Source organism: Pleurodeles waltl, chromosome 12, assembly GCF_031143425.1.
Source record: "Pleurodeles waltl isolate 20211129_DDA chromosome 12, aPleWal1.hap1.20221129, whole genome shotgun sequence".
In the NCBI taxonomy this organism is placed as follows: Eukaryota; Metazoa; Chordata; class Amphibia; order Caudata; family Salamandridae; genus Pleurodeles; species Pleurodeles waltl.
Window position 1 is genome coordinate 151,829,392 of NC_090451.1, and position 8,121 is coordinate 151,837,512.

Genomic DNA, 8,121 nt, shown 5'->3' on the forward strand with positions numbered 1-8,121 from the left:
ATGATTGTGCACCACTGCTAGAAAGGGAAGGACGGTGCTACATCTCTGTAAATACAGAACTATCCTGCTCTCTCCTTCTCACGCAACAAAGAGCAACAACTTCAGGTGCTTGGCTGCGTTGTGTGACAGGTTCTTAAATCTAGCCCTCTGAGTTTAGGTGTTTTAACTGCTGTTTCCAACACAGAACATAAGCTGAAGTTTTAAAAATATATGGGCCTTGAAAAGGAATCCATAGCAAAGTACAACTGTAAACTGCAGGCGCCCTATCGCTAACTCAGCTCGCCACCACTCTGGACACTTACGCATGGCAGCTAAACCCTTCCTCCTGTGAGGGCAACACTCTTCTAACCAAGTGTTCCCCCACCATGTAACATGCTGCCCATCTGATAATGTGCCTCAGCACATCGCAAATGGCTTGAAGGGCTATGGTCAGGCATTTACAATTAGAATTACAAACTTTGGGAAAACCTCAGAAATCTGAGGAAGCACTTTTCCACTGTGTTCAGGCTGTTGGTTTAGTGAAGAACACGTTCAATAACTTTTAAACAATAAAGGTTTGGTAAAAATACTACCATGTAATTGTTATGTGATAGATTGTCTGACATACATGCTTGAACATTCAATAAAATGTACAAAAACACTATTGTGTGCTTTAAACACTGTCATGGCCATAATTTTCTGCTATGGAATCACAGTGAGGATTAAGTTTTCTGTCGATGGAAGACTTTCTTCAATGGACAGAGAGTTCAGCATCAAAGTATGGACAATACACTGCGTAGCGTATGTTGGGAGATCGACCTAATGTTTATTTGTTTTCCCAGACACGAAAAAAAAAAAAAATCCCCCACACCCTGGGTGTAAACGTCCACGGCGTTGGCATCATTTGTTTTTGTTTTTAAAGCAAACGCCCCACTTTGTGAGTTTGTTTCTGAAAAACAAAAAAAAAGTTATGTTTGATGAATAGTCGTCAAAACTAGTGGTGGCCACCCACCAAACGTTTTGTACATAAAAAAAACTGGTGTGAAGGTGGTTCCTTTCAATGTACAGAGAAGACTACTGGTCTGGCGGTCATCTTTCAATCTGATAGGCAGTGGTCCACCAGGTTGGTGGAGGTAATGTCCTCAGCCACCCTAATGGATGGAGTACTGTCCATCAAATTTAAAATTAAAACATACTCCTAATGTTCTATTTTGAGAATGGAACTCATTAGGAGAAAAGAGCCCAAACTATGGAAGTAAATTGTGTTCCCATAAAGCCTAAACAATCCGACTGACTGAGTTAACCTGTGTTTTTTTGCCTTGGTAACTTGGTCTAAGCAGCAAAGCATCCTCAGGGAAAGTGCCTGCAGTATTTGTAAAAGGCCTAATTTAACAACAATAGAGTTGAGTGCCTTAGTTAAAAGGCACACATTTAATAAAATAAGAGTCGCCGCACTCGGGGGAATTGTGTAAAACTGTTCTGAGAGCTAAATGATAAAATTGTAATAGGTCACCAAAAACCTAATCTGCTAAAATAATCCTGAGTCATTCAATGAGTGCAGATGAACATCTGATTTGGCGGATCAAAACGTGCTGTCTTAATCCATGCAACAGTGTTGAACCACTCAAAGGAGGGTGGGAAATGTGTTTTCTTTTTACACAGGTTATAATTGTCAATTTCACATTACGTGGGCTTCGCACATTTTCTTTTGAACTTTCACATGCATACAGTTCCTAAGTTTTTCACCATTATGAAACTGGTTTCCAGCAGTGTGTCACACTTGACCAGTATAACCTCAGCATTAAGACATTTGTTTTCCCTGAAACCACACCAGTCTCAAAATACTTTTTTGGCATGAGCTAATCTCTTGTGCTCAGTTTTGTATTCTGTGTACTGGCATGCACATTGCAACTATATGTAATTTTCACAAAGTTTTGCAAAAAAACCTAAAATGTGATTTCCCCCACTTCTAGTTCAAATCTTGAATTGGGTGGCTGGAACACTGAAGACTCCAGGTTACAGGTGAGGGACCGCAGCGAGACCGGTCAGATCTCAACCACTCAAACATTATACTTCAGCACATACATGACTGATTCTGCAAGGACACATTACAAGATGCCATCATTGAGTTAGAGAATAAAACATTCTCCGGCCGTATTTATTACATCTCATAAACATGACAAATTTTATTTCTCATGTTGTTACAATATGTACAGAATAGCATCGTAATTATCACGTACATAACTAATACATGAAATTCCTAGCAAATATTCAATACTAATATATTAACAATTTCCAGCAAATACCAAATACATGAGGAGTCATGGTTGACCACTCCACCGGCCCCTTGTGGCATTGACTGATTGCATGGACTTGGACCCAGGATGAAACCATGCTGGTCCCTTAATAAGCTGCCCTTTACAAGGCAAACTCACTTGTCCCCTCAAGACAGAGGGCGCTTAGGCCAGTATGACAGCTGGTCCCCCAAACAACCATGCCAGAGCAACCCAATTCATGGGGCTCCCACTGGCACCCATTGGGAGATGGGCCTTGTCAACCGGGCCATACCTCGGGTCCCCTGGCGCAGCCCCCCATCCCCCAGTATCCCTAGGGCCGAGTAATGGAGTACCCTGTCCAGCTATGGACAATCGCCGTAGCGGACGTCCTCAGCCTTTCAATAAAGACCACAGTAACCATGCCCCAGCTTCACTTAAAGGCTTAAAAACTGATTCCATCCTGAATTCACCTGCACTTATATCCTTGATGCCAAGGTTGTCTACCTGTTTTTTGTGGCCAAACATGACCCCTTCCACCTCCCCCAGTGGACTTAATACAGGGATGGGAGGGTGGGAAAAGAAATCTGGTCTGAAAAAGGGGAGGGGTCGCGTCCGCAGTCACCAGGGCAGCAAGGAGTGAAAAAGAGGGCGATCAGGTAGCCCTGCTCATTATTTTATTGGTGTGGCTGGCCCTGATGCCCGCCCAGGCGCCCCTGCCAATCACCTAGCAACAAATGGCTGCTGACCCTGGGTGACCGCCCAAATTCAAACTAGGGCCACCGTTAGCCGCACTGCCCCTGACCGGTCCGATCCGGCCTGCACCTGTCTCCAGGTCCCGCGAGCTACTGCCTTGTCCCCTTGTCCAATCTTGTCGGTGATGCACGACCAGATGTAGTTTACATTTTGAGTGCTGGGTCAATCCTAGTTCAATAGACATGATGCAAACTCTCTCAACTGTGAAGGGCCTTACTTACCAATTCAAATTTTCAAATTACAAGGAAAAGTTGCAAAACAACTGTGCAGTATGTAGATTTGTTCAAAGTTAGTCCCCCTGAATCTATCACTCTTCATTCTCTCTTAGCAATGTCTCTCTCTGTCCTTAGCCCCTCTTTAGTGCCACATAATTCGGGCTTCACAGCACAAGCTCCTCCAAAAGCCAGACTACGGCAGAATCAAGGCACTTATTAGCTTCATAGAAAGCCTGGGATAAATTAAACTAATTTCCTTTACAGATATTAAGCAAAATGTCCCAAAACATGCAGTTATGTGTTATTGTGCAAAATGCCAGCCTGCCATTGTGCACTATTTGTTAGGACGAAATGCAGCCTATTTTTTAGCACACAATTGCGTGTGTGAGGAACAGGCAGTAGCATTGTGTTATTTCTCATTCTTCCTGCGCCCCCACAATAGGATTTTTACCTGAACCTCAATTACTCAACATGGTGTCATGATGTAATCGCACGCAATTGGTATAACAAGTGTAATGTGAAATGCTGGAAATTATGCAAGATTACTTTGGCATAAACACAATTTCGCCTGGGCCTTCTTGATAGTACAAAAGTGCCCTGGAGCAACATCCTCCAAAAGGCAGGGTCAGTAGAGGTCCCGAAGCAGGAAACTGGCTCTCCTCTTTCTGGAGAAATGTGCTGGAGCCAAACTTTGCTGACAGAACTGCACGAACCTCAATTCACCAAAATCCCAGGGGAAGCAGACCTGACATCACACGCCCTATGACCTACACTTGCATTCACACGCGCACACTTACACATACACACAAATTCACACTTACATCTTCTCTCTCACATAAACACACTCACCCGCAAGCACGCACACAACAAACATTTAGAAGCATTTTCACTTACCCCAGCGGCCTTGGAAGGGAATATTCCAGCTAATTGTACTCCATTTTTATTAGACTAATTGTGAAAAATATATACTATTATTCACTATTCATGTGATAAAAAAATTGACAGACAACAAAGAGAGCGGACCCCAGCTGACGTCCATAAGGAAGAGCTACTGCAGTGTTCCTGGCACTGAATGTGCCACCTCTGCGGCCAGGAGTCGCAAAGGCAGTGCCAGGGGTCGCAATGGGCAAGCCAGGGGTCGCAGCTGCGACTCCCAAATGACGTCCTTGTAGAATTGTTCACTGCATCTTTCCAGCACTCTAGGAGGCTGATAAGAATCTTTCTTATTCTCCAACAAGGGAAGGAAGGCTTATACATTCATCAACCCTGCAAGGGATCTCTGTGCAGTGACATAAACATGCGTTTTGAAAGGGTGAATCTACTTTGGTATTAGTAGTGATCTCTAAATAGATCACAATATATCTCCCAAGCTTTACACTCTTGCTTTTATGATAGTGTAACACATTTTCAGCTCTGGTAGCTTGCCAGTGCCACAAAATATTTCCCAGAGACTCTTCCTCCAAACTCCCATGATGGCAGGATCCTGAGCTTGCCAGCTGGAAACCTTTCTGACTTGCTAGCTCACCTATAACCCAAACGTTCAGCCAGCTCAAATTACAAGCACTGGTCTGGCCGGTATGGTAGTAGGGCTTGCCTATGGGAGATATATTGGCTTTGTCATTTTTTTAAAATTATGTTGTGTAGTATAACATGGTATGACCCGTCATTATATAGAACAAGGTTGCATGGTCTGCCATGGTATGGCATGGTTTGGCCTGCCAATATATAGTATGCTATGTTATGGCCTGTTATTCTATAGTATGATATGATATGGTATCGCCTGTAATGCTATAGTATGGCATGGTATGTTATGCTGTGGCCTATCATTGTATAGTATGGTATGTTATGTTATCTTATGTTATGATATGGTATGGTAGCTTATGGTATGGTATGGCCTGTTACTGTATAGTATGGCCTTTCACGGTATGGTACATATTATATGTTATGTTATGTTATGGTATAGTATGGTCTGTCATTGTAGAGTATAGTATGGCCTGTCACAGTATGGTAAAATATATATGGTATGGTATGTCATGTCTGTGATTGTATAGTATGGTACGTATGGGCTGTCACTGTATGGAATTGTATGCGCTGTCACATAGATGTATACATCTCCATCTTCATGTAACCACTTTTGTTGCAATCTGTGTTGTCCAGTGTGGTTTGGACAATGGTAATTCAACCAGTGTGTGGCTGCTCGAGCCTTTCACCTGTACAGTCGGCTGTGGCTCACGGTTTGCTTAAGTGTGATGAACCATGAATGAGGAGCGCCCGCCCAATGACTCCATGAAGGGGGAGGAAAAAGTAACTGGACTGGCGAGAACAGAACCTTGAAATTCTGAGCACATGGCCGAAAAAAAAGCTTCCAAGTGATTCATGATAAAACAGCCAATAACACTTGCTGAATGGAGGGCCCCGTGGAGAGCAGACGTAGTCTAGTCTCTCCACGGGAGCTTTCGGGAGGGAAGTGACGGAGGGAGGGCAGGATTGGTCGGAAGGGACGTGGAGGTGGGATATGGGAGGGCTATATAGGGGTGAAGGGTGTGGGGACTGGCCCCTTCTGCGCTAGCCGTTCGCACGGTTGAAAGTTTGGCCACCCACCCGCCCTACAATAGATATAAGTGTGAGGGTTTTTTTTTTTTCGTGGGTTCAGTGCTGGGTTGTGTTGACGCCAGTTAGGGCAGGTTTGCTGACAGGAGGTGTGTAGCAGTAGATGGGGGAGGGTGGAGAGTCAGATGCGGGCTTGGCCACCCTTCCAATGGAAGAACAAAACAGGTGAAGGATGATAGCGTAGCGGATGCCCGAAGCAAGCAGGGGGTGAAAGGAAAAGGGGGATGTGTGGGTCAATTGAAGCGGAAGATGGATGAACGGAGGCTGTTGGAGGGGATGAGTGAAAAGAGGACTGGGGAGAGGTTTTAAAGAGGTGGGGGGGGGGGTTGAACTTGGTTAAAGTTTAGTTGTACAATGTTATTGCATATGAGGAAATCCTGTCCTAAATAAATGGCAGTTTACACTTTAAGAACACTGTGTCACTGACTGTGTCCCGATAGTTACTTGTCAATCAATCAAATAGTTACTTGTAGTCTGACAAGTGGAAACAGTGAAACTACGCATCCCACAATGCACGCTGCTGGTTGCTTGAAAAGTCAGACTGTGTTATTGCACATTGGGTAAGTTGGAGTGATAACTGATTCTGTGTGTTCACTTTATGGGGCTCAATGAGGCTGCTGCAATTGGAGTCAATGACCACAAGCTCGTCTAGTGATAAATTAACTCACAAGGCCAATGTGAACACAGAGGCATTGTGAAAGCGTAGTGAGCAGAAGCAGCCATTAGAACCAGTCCATTCATTAAAATACACAAATAGAAGGAGTGAATGCTTCTGGAGAGGATCGAACTCACCCTTATAATAGTGACTAAATATTTTTTAAGTCATCATTGATAAGTGCAACTATTCTTTAGAACTGCCTCTCTAAAAACGGATTTGTCTGCAAACACAGCAGTGGCGGAACGTAAAATGATGGCCCCGCCCCCCGTGAAGATTGTGATACATGGCCCCCCGAGCAGCCAATATCTCACAAATATTCATATACTCTGGGTGAATGGGGGTCCACTGAAGGATTAGGGCCCCTCCTTGCGCCACGGGAGTTGCAGGGACCTGTGTCCCAGCCCTGAAGCACAGAAAGATGACAACACGCCAGAGGGTCGGAGCGACTGGCAAAGCTCGGGTAATCGATTCAGTAGGCATGTCCCAGCTTCCAGTCTCAGGAGGCAGCTCAGCGTGTTAACGCGCTTTACAAATGTATCTTTGCATACGGTAAATGGCACATGATCACATGCTGTTGCTTGTGACTTTGTGTTCCTTCTGCTTAATATATGGTGGGCCCTCGTCGTTGGAAAGAAAACTGTTACGTTAAATCACTGTTCAATAACATTTGTGGCTGGCTGCCTGCAGAACTGGGAAGTGAGCAAGGGAGAAGGGACTTGTGCACCTCTATGTGACAGGGTGCAGGACGGTGTGTGATGTATAGACCGGATTGGGCGCGTGCAGGCGTGTAAAGAAGGCCGTGTAAAGTGAAACATAACGAGGAATTGTGAGTTTTACGAATTACCCTTTCCTCTGCCTCTCGCACTGTTCGCTGCAGCGGGCGCCTACCTCTCATTCTCCTCACTTCAGTTACACCCTCTGCCACATTTCCCAGGTCCATGCGTAATGCACTGCTCAAGTCCAGGTTTTCCTCTGATTTCTGGGACTTGTAGTCTTGTTTATTCCATTGCAATACAGGACTACAAGATCCAGAATTCATAGGAAAAAATCTGGACTGGAGCAGCACATCACTCACGGACCTGGGAAACCTGGCAGGGCCGAGGGGCGCACACGGCTGGCAGGCTCGAGTCTCGGTGTCGGATCATCATCCCGTGATCTTGAGCCAATCACTTATTCTCCTAGCGCCTAAAAAAATAGCAATGAGACCTGATGTAATGTAACTGGTGCTCATGTAAAGCATTCCAATACCTTTGGGTCGAATAAACAAGTGTCGAATCTAACGAGGTGAAAAGAAAATCCTCCTAAAGCCCTCTGGAGCGACTGCCAAAATGAAACCAGCCGACACTAACCAATGAAAGCAAGAGAAGTGAGAATGACGAGGAAGCCCATCATTGGTAAGTAATGGGTGGACTCTAAGCCCTTTTTAGATTTTTCTTGGTAAAACAATAGATTCACAAGTGACAGTGCATGTTCTGTCTCAGGCGAGACCTAATAAGGGAGACTACTGCCCATGCTTGCACTTGGTCCAGGCCTCACAGGATTGCACATCCCTGTTGAGATGCAGTTGATCCCCTAGCTGGCCGGAGGGGGCCCCTCTTTGGTCTATTTTGCTTAGTGCACGAGTCAAATG

The 8,121-nt window shown here is 44.9% G+C and overlaps 1 long non-coding RNA gene across 1 annotated transcript in view; it reads right to left on the reverse strand.

The window, feature by feature from the left end:
* LOC138267396 (uncharacterized) overlaps positions 1-7,423 on the reverse strand; it is a 140,563-nt gene extending 133,140 nt beyond the window's left edge. The window contains exon 1 of the long non-coding RNA XR_011199793.1: positions 7,380-7,423. This is a non-coding gene — a long non-coding RNA (uncharacterized lncRNA). The remainder of the gene's footprint in view (positions 1-7,379) is intronic.
* Positions 7,424-8,121: the final 698 nt, after the last annotated feature.